This window comes from Xiphophorus couchianus, chromosome 23, assembly GCF_001444195.1.
Source record: "Xiphophorus couchianus chromosome 23, X_couchianus-1.0, whole genome shotgun sequence".
NCBI lineage: Eukaryota > Metazoa > Chordata > Actinopteri > Cyprinodontiformes > Poeciliidae > Xiphophorus > Xiphophorus couchianus.
Genome location: NC_040250.1, coordinates 3417530 through 3429531, shown reverse-complemented (window position 1 = coordinate 3429531; position 12002 = coordinate 3417530).

Here is a 12002-nt window from a genome sequence, read left to right as displayed (position 1 = left end):
ATTTGGTAAAAATTTCAGCTGAAATCACAAACTGAAAATGATCATTTAGGTTTTTAAACTGGCAGTCTGTGCAAAGGTTACCTGCAGTTTGTATTGGATGATTAGATAAGATAGAAGATAAGACAATAATAGAAAAGAGAACATGATCAATAAAATATAGTTTTTTTTGTTTTGTTTTGCTGGTTTTATGTACTTCACTTATCAGGGAAAATATGATCTACCTTGAATTAATACTGCATTGTAGTGGGAGTACCCCTTAGAGATCTCTGTAGAAGTGGTGAGAGTCAGCACACACATGCATAAAGCTGCAAGGAAAAAATAATATAGTTTCCTAAAGTTTTATCTCCGTCATTTTTAACCTAACACGAGAGAGTGGTCATTAATCCTTCAACTACTGCAGCAGATTCAGTCTTCATCCATATTTCTTTCTCAAAGACAGCAGGAATTCTGGGAAATGTAGTGAATCACCAGCTGAGGTAGACGATGAGAGTTTTCCTCACCTGGAAGAATAAATTACAGCCCATTATCACAAAAATTAAATCTACTGAGTGTTAGTTTTGTTTAAAGAGAACAACAGCACGTATGCACAAAGTCATATAAACTATATATTTTTTCTTCCTTTTGTTTCCAGCCAAAGGTCCAATCAGTGACCTATTCGAGCCACATAGCAGTGTGACCCCCGTGCCCCCTCACACCACTGTGGCGACCCGTCCCTTTGCCTCGCTCCCCTCCAGAATGCTGAGCACACAGTCCAGCAGCACCCCCTGACCCTGCGCTGTCCCCCATTATAGAGCAGTCAGAAAGCTTTTAGGGGCTCCGGTAACGCTGAAAGATTGATGGCGTAAAATGGGGAGGAGGAGGAGGGAAGAGCAGGTGGTTAAGAAGAGAATGTCCTGCTTAATGGGTTGCCAGGAATGTAATTCAATAATTATGAAAAGTGACTCAGGAGAGCTGGCTGGATGGATGGATGGCTGGATGGCTGCTGAGGGAAGCGGGAGGCTGGTCCAGTCTTACTGCCTCAACGTCCTCAACATCCTGAAGCGACAGAAACAGGTGAGCAGATTTCTCACTCCCAGTCAGTCTTTACTTGTAAAGAATAGTCAAATACAAACAGTGTGTGACCTGCATTATTATCAAAATATGATTTTTATTTTGTAGTGTTGGACTTCCCTGACATAATTTACCTAAAATATAAAAAACTGTTAAATTATTATTTTTTTAAAATCAAAATAACACCACTCATTTAATTGTGTGATGATAAACAATTAACATAGATGCGAAACATTTAGATTAAACTATTTGACGTGTTAACATCAACTATACAAGAAAGTAAGTACAGGCTGTAAAAGTTCCTTGCAAAAAATAAATAAAAATCTTTACTCAAAGGTGCAAATATCACAAGAAAATATTTATGGATTTGGTTTTTAATCTCAGAGTCTCAAAATGCAATTCCTGTCCTGTTTGGGATATCTTTAAAAATTCTATTTTTGCAGATAAAACTAAAGTTACTCTAACTCTTATTAATTATAATTAGATTACTAAAAGTTATGCCACTGTACGTAAAGCATATACCAGAATAAAAATAATATATTTTTTTTGTTTTATCTTTAATGTAGTAAATGAATTATCTCACAAAACTACATTAAGCTGAATGTAAGAGCCATGTAAAGCAGAAATTTATATTCATGGTTTATTAACTGTTATCTAAGTGCAAAGTTTAAATGTCTGAGGTGAAAATTGTTATAATTATTTATTTTTAATTTGTTTGTTTTTAATAGTGTATTTTTAATATGTTTAGAAAAAGCATAGTAATACAGATAAATAGTGATTTAGTGTGTGTTTCACTTTGTGCTAACCACCAATAATCAATTTTAAAAAGTTGTAAAAGTATCATGTACATGTACACTTTAAGATTTAATTTATGACCAGGTACTGTAGTACTACTTTCCTTCACTGTAATGCACCTTCTAATTGAATTAAGTAATTTACTGTTACTCACAGGAGGACAGCTGATGTGAAACACCAAATTATAGTGGAGTTCATGACTCATCAAAGGACGGGATAAAACCATCCAGGACTTTGAAGATGATTCAGTGGTTCTTTCAGTTTTATTCCTGCTGGCTTGCTCTGCTCAGCCACACATTCTTCCACTGTCAGGTGAGTTATTCTCCTCTGAAGAGAAAGATCCTTAGGTGTGCACCATCTCAGATAACATTTTTTGTTTGGAGGTACTTGAGAGAAAACCACTCTGGATATAATAAGATGTAAGATCAGCTGATGTTGGCTTGTGATGTTTTCACTTCAGTTCTTTTAGTGCCTCCTGCCTGCACTTAGTAAAGCACTTTGTAATTGCTGATTTTGAGTGCAGTTTACATTAGATGCTGAAGACATATGCAAGACTCTTTTTTTTTTTCAAACTGAACCCATTAGCCAGTGAAGATGTTAAATCATCTGATACATCTCAGAAAGTTAGCCAGAGAAAGGAGCTGTGGTTTGTTTATAACACATGTTGGAGCATCCAGGCCTTCAGCCTCCTGTTGTCACTCCAGGTCTGATGGCCTTAGCTGTTTTTGTAAAAGTAAACTCTTGACTATCTCTTGAAACTAATATTTACAAATATGAGTTAAATAAAAAATTTTTTTAAAACTTTGGGTAGCTACAAATATAGCTTACTACCCTTAAACCTACACAAAGCTATCTTATCAAAAGAGCTCTACAACAAAATACATTACAAATTTAATAGGTGAATAATTTTCTTAAGACTTCATCATTTGAACTAAGACATTTCATCCAATGTGCTTGAAAAATGTAAAACGTATACACTCAATCAACCTTACATGCATAGGGGAATCTATTTTTCGTCCACCTCTCAAGCCTGGTCATTGTGTAAAGAACGACCAGAGGAAAGGCATTACTGAAAATGTTTCTTTTGGGTAAAATGGCATTTTCCTTTCCACTGTTGCCACATGTGAACGACATGTGAACCACTACAGTAGAAAGTTAGCAATCAACTGCCTGCACTGGATGAGGAGTTGCAGACAAATCAAAGATTTAATTGTATGCATTTACTTGAAGAGAAATGTTTTTCCAGTTAGATTGATAAACAACACTTCACTGTTTAATAACTAGTATTGAACTGGAATGTATTGAATTTCATTTAGATTTTTTTTCTGTATATTTATGGCTATAAATTAGAGCTGTTTGTATTAAATTAAATTAAAAGTGCTGTGGGACAACATTTACTGTAAGCTGGTTATAAATAAATAAACTTAATTAAACTGAATCAAAATCTCAGTAAAACACAGAAGTTTGTGGCTGCAAAGTGAACAAATATGAAAAAGATTCAAGGGATGCAAATACTTTTGCAAAGCCTTGTATATATATTGTCTTTTTTATTTTTAGATTTTGGTCAAACATTTCTTCTCAACATTTGTAGTTTTATTTATATTTGTAACTATTCTGAGACTAGTTTCTTTACCAACTTGGAACATGGCCTCAATGCAAACTGCAGGAACTTTGGAGTTAAAATTGTCAAAGTTCACATTCTGGTAACATTTACAAGCAAAATGTTATATCTCAAAGACAATATTTGCACAGGTTTCCTTCAGTTTTTCTAGTTCGAGTTTTCTTGCCTCTTTCTGTATGTTTTTGCTCATTGGCCACTATGAACTGTTGCTGATTCTACATTACATTTTGGTCTCATTAGATGTTGAAAGATTTCCTTGTCTGGCATGTCTATAGTGCTTTTCTAAATTTAGGAAAGTGTTAATGTAATATTCCAAAACAAAACAAATGTTCTCGTTTTTTATTGTTTGCAGGGCTTCTGTTGATGTTTTCTTCAACTGTATACTTCCTCCTTTCCTCATTTCAGTATGTACCCACTTACTTACCACATTTACCAGACACACAATAAAGTGTCTACTGTGGAAGAGCAGTGTTTTACAGTTTTGATGTGATTTGCAAAGTGTAGCATATACATCTGACCCTGGCATGTCAATAAAGCCCTTCTCCAGTTGGTGAAAGTCTTTTATTCTACTCCTGCTCATCTTTCATCTGCTGTATTACATCCCTCCTCTCTCTACCCAGGGTCTACTTTTGCTCTGTGTCTTCTTCCTTTTGTTCTCCAAGATGTATTGATAATTTCCAGCAAAAATACGATTTCGGGTTATTCTACAGAGCTAAAAATCTAATAGTAGTCTCCTCAATTGAATTGTGCTTTACCGAAGTGGAGAACAATAAACAGGGAGGAGGGCTCCACTTCCAGACGCTCAACATGAGATTATTGTTCAAAAGAGATCTGATGCGATTACAGGAAGCAATAGATGATAATTACATCAGAACATGACTTTTCCTCAGCAAACACTTATATTCATCTGGGTTATGCATTGGCCCAAAACTGAAATGTGGCAATGCATGAGATGACATGCCCCAGACGCTGTCGTCAAGAAGGGAGGTGTGTGAAGTCAGTGCGCGGTCATGGGACCATCTCTGATGTTTGAAAGACTTCTGTCTCTAAAATGGTCCGACTGTAACATAGAAATCCACTCAGCCCTAACATAAACCATAAAATCTAAGTCCTCAACTCTTCCTTTCTAAGCTTACTGTCCTTTTTTCCTTTATTTTTTCCCAAAACTGACTTTTGTATGTTTGTTGGACATAAGGCTGATACACAAAAAATAAAATCTGTTTCTCACCTGGTCTGTATGTATAATTAGACACACAAAACCTCAAGCAAACAGAATATTACATATTCAAACAGAATATCACATATTCATAAATGCATTATGGTTGCATTTATTCAACCATAATGCAAATACAGAAATTAGTAGTGTGTGAAGTGGCTATATGTTGACAATTAAATGCTTGGGTTAGCTCACTAGCAGCAAAGGCAACTAGCTCCACAGAAATTTGTCAAAATAGCTGCTCCTCTGCCATCAATATTGCTGTTAACACAATGACAAAGAAATTATATCAGCATTTATGTTGGAGAAGTAAGTGATGTGGCACTTCAATTTGGGAAATACTATAAGGCCAAACTGGTTTGGTGTCACTTATTGAACTAATTGAATGGTTTTATCATAAGAATCTCCCCAGGAGTTGACCTTGCAGCAGACTCACCCCAAGCTCCAAGCATGTTCAGAGAAATTGCAGAAACCCAGATGCTCCATCTCAGTCTCACAATTAATAAAATTTCAAATTCATGACCATTTCTTGGAAAATGTCTATACAATCATGGCTAGAAGGAAGGGTTTGACAAGTAAGACTCTTCTCTCATGAAAGAATATGGCATCATGTATTAGTGTTGCACCATTATATTGGAATAAATCGCAGTACAACAAACCCCTTTGTAATACTGTAAATTTGTATGAATGTACTTCATACAAATTTAAATTCAGAAATACTTTATTAATCCCAAAGGGAAATTAAATGTCGTTGTAGCTCATTAATTCAAATTCTTCAAAGAGTTATTGAAGATGGTGATGGCTGTTGGCAAGAAAGATTTCTTGTAGCGGTCTGTATTCCGACACTCCGCCTTCAGCACGTCGTCACAACAATGCTGTCATAATGTAGTTTACAACCATTCTTAGGAGTGTTGTACTGATTATGTTTGTAGGCTAAACTCAGTTTATGTGCACTTACACCAGGAATCAAAATGTAAATTTCAAATAAAGTATATCCTAAAAAATTGTAGGGAAATATCTGAAGCATGAACATCTAGGTCACCTGATGTCAGAGTTTTAGATTGACACCAATAAATGGCTAACATGTAGCTTACAAGACACAGGCAATTTGTTTCTCTCAGCAGACCTATAATTTCACAGACCTATGTTGTTCCTAAAAGTAGCCTCAGAAAGAGAATTAATTGTTGATTATGTTCATCACACACCTGCTGGCTAATTCATGCTTGCAAGAGTTGGTTGCCAGAGATCCCAGCATAGTTAAAACCTGTAGTTGAACAGGGATGGCATGGTTCCGGCAGGTTGGTCTTTCCAGTGCTGGACCCAGTTTTGCATGGAGATCTAAGAACAATACTCTAGGGAATCTAATTTGGGATATTAAACAGTATTGATGGGATTTCATGGGTCAGGAAATATAGGTGATCCTTGAAAACATGTTCCTTCTTGATTCTTCCATTTGCAAGGTTTTTCATCAGATGAATGAAAAACCTTGCTTCCATCAAGCAGCATTATGCAGGAGTGTCACTGTGGTATTTAAATGTTTACCACAATCAGTCTGATTGCCACACACATTGTCATATTTATGTGTTAATCTGTGGTACATATCACACTGTTGATTACCTTTGGAGTGGAATGTGATGGTAGAAAAACTCTAATGAAATGTTGTGCAGACATTTATTTTAGAGTTCAGTTGGCTTTCAGACCTTTTTAATGTGAACAGTACTTTTCTAAGTAGTATTTTTTAAGTAACATTTTATTCTAAATGTTTTAGGGGTTGAAATGAATATTCCTCAGATGCCAGGGGTACATACCCTCTTCATACTTATCTAAAATGTGTTTATCTGGTCTTATGGACCTTTGCGTTGGAGACTATTTCTGTGTGTCTGTAGTTGTCCTGTTAAATCTTAATGCTGCTTTTAACACAGTTGATCACAATATTCTCTAAGAAAGGCTTGAACTGCTGTAGGGACCAAGGGAATATCATGTAAGGCTTAAATCCATTTAACTGATCAGATTCCAGTTTGTTCATGCAAATGATAAATATTCATCACACTTCAGGTTTAGTCATGGAGTAACATTTTTTACAAAATAAAAAACTGAGAAGTGTAGTTATTATTTATTGCATCTAAAATATCTAACTGCTTCAACGGTTAACATTACTCTGCTACCCAACTCTAATAGTCAATGTACCAAAGGAGGGGTTTACCATATTTATGCAGCTAGTTGATCCCAAACATGAAAAAAAGTTATATTTTTAAATAAACGACGTTTTAAAACCCTTAATTAAACAAAAATTGTTGCATTTTTATAACTTTATTGCAGTTGTAAACTTTATATGGAGCAGATTAATAAAGCGCTGAGTTATTTTTTGTAAGGCGCTCTGTTATGAATTTTCTCTTTACTCTGGCTCTTTCAGACCCTCAGTGAATCGACCGCACAGTCGCTGAGTTTGAAACATGGAAATAAATCGCAAAACAAACAAAAAAACAAAGTTGAAGCAATGACCCTGAGCATTTGCCAGACTTTGCTGTTTGGTGAAAAACGAGCGGTGGTGAGGGCCAGGCGGTGAAAGATGGCCGCTTTTACAAGGCAAGACAATGCAAAAGAAAAATAACTAAACTGGCCAACTTTGATGGCCCCTGAATATATTGGGCACTCTGCCTTGTCTGCGTTTATGTGTGTGTGTTGTGTGTGTGAGCCTGTAGCAGCGGGTGGGGGGCCGAAGGGTTAAGTAGGATAGAAGGCACCCATACTTCAGATTGGCAGCAAGCTGCCGCAAGGATAATCTAATCAGGGGATGCAATTCAATTAGCCAAGGTTCTCTGGGGCCATAGAGCCAGGCAGCCAGTGGCAGTGCTGCAGCTGAGGGAGCCACTGCCTCCTCAGCTGACACCCCAAAGCTTGCTTCTCCCGGGGCCCTCGGCCGATCCGCATGAATGTAGATGAAATTTGAAATATGAAAATATCTAATAATTTATGGAAGTTGTCAGGAACAGCGAACCAAGCTGCTGCAGCTGCTCCAGGTTGAGAAGAGTGGGGGAAGGAAGGGTGTTACCTTTCTGTGGAAGTAAAATTGCTTCACAGCTGCTGCTGCGTGAATAATACTGTTGTAACATTATAGAGCCATTGAATTGTGACATCATGAGGCCCTACTGCACTCCAGGTTTTTCTCTGCAAAAATGCACTGCTGGTATATTAAAGTGAAATGTGATACTTTAAGAAATATTATGAAGTGAACATAAAGAACTGAGACACAAAAAATATTTTCATATGGGTATACATTAGCACATTAAGAAATGATGGATTCATTTCCATGTAAATACCAGGAAAAATGGGAATCATCTTAATAATTGCATATTTAACAAAGCAAGCAAATGCTTAATACTAAAAATCATTCAATAAAAAAGGCAGATTAATTGGAACAAGTTTATGTCTTCATGCAGCTTTTAACATGTTCAGTCTGACAGTAGTCAGGTTTTTTTTGTAATATCAAGTAACATAATTTAATTGAGAGTAAGCTAAAGTCTCTTCAAATCTGAAATAAAACTCCATTTCGTCTTCGCTATACAAACTCCCCTAATAAGGATGTTGAGGATGGTACAGCTACAAAATCTTTTTAGTTAGCATGCATCACTCTCTTCTGAGGATCTTTGCACAAGCAAACGTTTGCTGAGGAATAAGGCTGGTGTTGGCTCTCTTACTTTGTTTTAATATACCTTGTTGATAATTTAGCTTACAACATATTTTCTTTGCAATTCCAGTTTAGAAAGCTGAAGAAAGAGTTTAAAATCATTTAAATAAAATCACACATAAATTCCAGTGGATCCTAGTTATCAAACAGTACAATAAACAGTATATTATTTTTAATACAAATTAGTATTAAAGAAAATGTGTTTTATCCTTTTGACCTTTCAACCTGTCATGGAACGTATATGGTTTGGAAATTTTCTGAGTCATTTTGAAATAATTATTACTCTTAAGAATGTACACATGACGACCATTAATGCCAGCCGAGATAACCTTGCTAATTGCGAATATAAGATGCTTAAAACTCCATGTTAACCGTTACAACTTGCTTTGCAGACATTTTCTCTCCTCTATTTAATCTGTGACATGCAGCTTTGCAGAAACATATAAGAACCTGATGAGAGCTAGAGCGGAGTGGGAAGGGTGAAGGAGGAGTAGCAGGAGGAGAGGGAGGTAAAATAAAAAAGATGGAGAGAGAACCTGAACAGCAGAGAGAGAAGCTCTTAGACAGATTATTGCTCATTAGACGCTGTCTTGCACCATACCATTATGTCAGGAGGAATCCTTTTTCATTTGCACAAATTTGCCTGGAATTTTTCTTATTTAGCTCAGCCTCCATTATCAGAGCTGGAAATCAGATTAGCCTATGATTATTCCCTGGCTCGCTTGCCAACATTTCCCCGTGTGGCCAACGCCAGTGGCTTGGGCTTGTCTTGGCCTTTTGCTAACCTCTGCCCACCAACAACGCACAGCTGTAATTGGGAGTAATAGCTCCAACTGAGAATACACTGTAATGGATGTGTTCACACTGCAGATAACCACGTTCCCACCTCATTTAATGAGACAATATTATGGATGCAAAATTAATCTGCATATGGAGATATGAACCATGGTTTAAATGCATTTTTTAATTGATACATTAAAGACAAAATTGGCCTTTTGATCAAAATAAAACATCTAATTACGTTTATATACACAAAACATCAATATATTCATATATAATTACAGAGAGATTGAACGTTTTCTAATGACTTTTAATGTGTTGTGTCAATGATCATGGCTGACTGCAATAATTACCTTTCAAATACATGTAATATGAATATGAATATGGGCACTGAACAAAAGGAAAATTCAAAGTTCTTTATTAAAATGTGACAAGGATGATCATGAATTTTCTTATTTATTCAATTATTTATTTTTAAAAATCCCTAAGTTAAAGGATTTCTTGCCTGGTTAGAAGAACAGTGTACCTTTTGACCAAAACAACCAGATTTATGATTGAAGGGGTAAAACATTAGTGGCAGCACAGTGGCAACGTTCTTAACACTGTTGTCCCAAGAAAATAATGGATTCAATTTATGGCCATCCATTGCAGAGTCAGTAATGGATGTCGCCATCTATGGAATGACTTTAAAGTTGCTGAGCAATGGGAGCCGACAGTATCATCACAAGATCATAACAAAACGAAGGAAGCTAAGAAAAAAAGCACAAGTAATAGCTTGCTCGCTTTAGCCATGGTTTGCATCCAGATTTACCACAACTGGCATCTTCTACAGAATTATGCATAAAATTGTGCATAAAATGTAAACGTGAACTAACTTTTTCTGAAAGTTAGTTAACTTCTGAATGTTCTGAATGCAGATGCTTTGAACCTGATTTAGAATCACAAATGAAAGAGGCACGGATCAGTTTTTTGGAGGGACTGAAAAGATCAGAATTGGACTCCTATGAAAAATAAATGGATTTGGGTTTTATTGCCTGCTGTGTAAACATAGCCAAAATCTTTTTTTTAAAAAACAAAATAATCAATAGATGCTGCAGGTTGAGCTGCTTCAAAGTGTAATCTACAAACAGACAGGCTAATCACGGCAGCTGTAAGGACAAATGTCTTGTGGGTTTGGTTATTAGAGACAAAGGTCAGTGAGTATTTAAACTCATCTGGTTAAAATAGGAATGTTTGGATAGAAAATTGAATGCAAATGGATTTCCAGACAAACAGATCAATAAGAATTCAGATGAGCCTGTTAAAGCTGGTGTCATCAGTATCAAAATTCAACAAGTGTGTTTTTTAACTAATAACACTTTAAATTAGCTCTTAAGACTGATTTGAATATTATAATAGTTTATTTGAACAATTCAGGGTGTAACTGCATTTGTCAACATCAAACATCACTGAACCTTCCAGACGAAGAGAACAGGTGCAGTGGTTTCCCATTGAATAATTACTCCAATTAGGCAATTAAAATCAAGTCCAAAATCAAGTTATAGATACCCCATGAATGAACACCCTCACTAATCACAAATCAATAAAGACAAACGTGACTGTTGAGCTTTCATTAATCTGTTGCTTTTAAACTGCTCACACTGATTTGGTGTCTTTAATTGGCTGTAAAGCAATAAGATGCAATTTGTTGCTAGTTAGTAAGATTTAGGTTCATTAGTGAATAGTATGAGTCATTGATTTATATCATGAAATGATTATAAAACTTAACAAGAGACAATGAGGCTGAATGCCACACAGCTTTTAGTTGTTCCTGAACAAGCATGTCAGTCACTGCCATCGCACTATAAACACAGATCTATGTTCATCCTTCTCACTTTAATAAAATCTGTTTCTGCATTTCATTGTTTTATTGCCACTGCTTGATCTGGACATCAGATCATCTACCTGGAGCTGTCTGTCTAGATAAACATCTTTGCTTTGAGTCTAAGACAATAATAATAATAATAATAATAATAATAATAATAATAATAATAAATAATTAAATATTTTAAAATTGTTTACTGTAACTTATTTATTCAAAGTCTTCTATTATCATTAAGTGTATTGCGTATTTTTATTGCTATATTGAATTCTTCAACTTATTTTTTGACAGATTGACTTATTGAATCTTGAGAAGCAGTTATCTTTTCAAACACCTTTCTCAGACAGTGTTGCATTTTCTAAAGCTTATTTTCCAGTCTTTTAGTTTTTCATGAAACTTCTTTTTTAACACATTTCGTTTCAAACTCCTAGTGTGGACAAAGTTATTTTGGTAGATCAGACCCGAGTACACGTCTCCCTACATCAGCAGCTGTTCATTAGAGCTGGGTATTACATTCTTCAGAGCGCACATCTTTGATGACCTCACCTCCTCTTGAACATAACTTGGATCTGCCAGGCCAAGCAGACATTGCACTTTCAGAAGAGCCTGAAACCAACTGTTCTCTCTAGCTCCACCGTCCTCACATGAATCTATAGAGCTGTGGTGAAGAAAGGTTTGACCAAGTGAAACATGGTACTTCAGCTCCAAAGCAGATGTGAAGCCCCTGCAGAAGACAGTGAAGAGAGCTAAACAAATCTTTGGATTGTCCCAGTCTTCCATAGGGATCTAGCTCTGGTTAATATGAAACAATAAGTCATTCAGATTTTTTTAAGCCTCTCATAACCATTTTGTTCTCAGCATAAAAGTCAACACCTGCAATGAAATAAAATCATCTTGTTAAACCATCCATCCATCCATTATCCCTACTATGTGAGGATGCTGGTGCCTATCTCCAGCAGTCAACGGGTGAGATGTGGGGCAGGTCGCCTGG